Genomic DNA, 257 nt, shown 5'->3' with positions numbered 1-257 from the left:
GTGTGATTTGTTGATGATAGCCATTCTGACAGGTGTGAGGTGGTACCTCATTGTTGTTTTGAGTTGCATCTCTAGGATGATTAGTGACTTTGAGCATGTTTACATGTCTCTTGGCTTTCTGAATGTCCTCATTTGAAAAGCGTCTAGATAGATTCTTTGCCCATTTTTTAAAATAGATTTTTTATTGATTAAGATATTACACATGTGTCCTTATCCCCACGCTGCCCCCTGCCCCCCCCCCCTCCACACCCTACCCC

General features: G+C 42.8%; 1 pseudogene; it reads right to left on the bottom strand.

Annotated features, from left to right (window-relative positions):
- The window catches only part of LOC102770388, a 14,285-nt pseudogene that overhangs the window by 1,468 nt on the left and 12,560 nt on the right, over window positions 1-257 (bottom strand).

This window comes from Myotis davidii, unplaced genomic scaffold (assembly GCF_000327345.1).
Source record: "Myotis davidii unplaced genomic scaffold, ASM32734v1 scaffold2121, whole genome shotgun sequence".
In the NCBI taxonomy this organism is placed as follows: Eukaryota; Metazoa; Chordata; class Mammalia; order Chiroptera; family Vespertilionidae; genus Myotis; species Myotis davidii.
The sequence above is the reverse complement of the archived record's forward strand: the minus strand, read 5'-3'. Positions and strand labels throughout refer to the sequence as shown.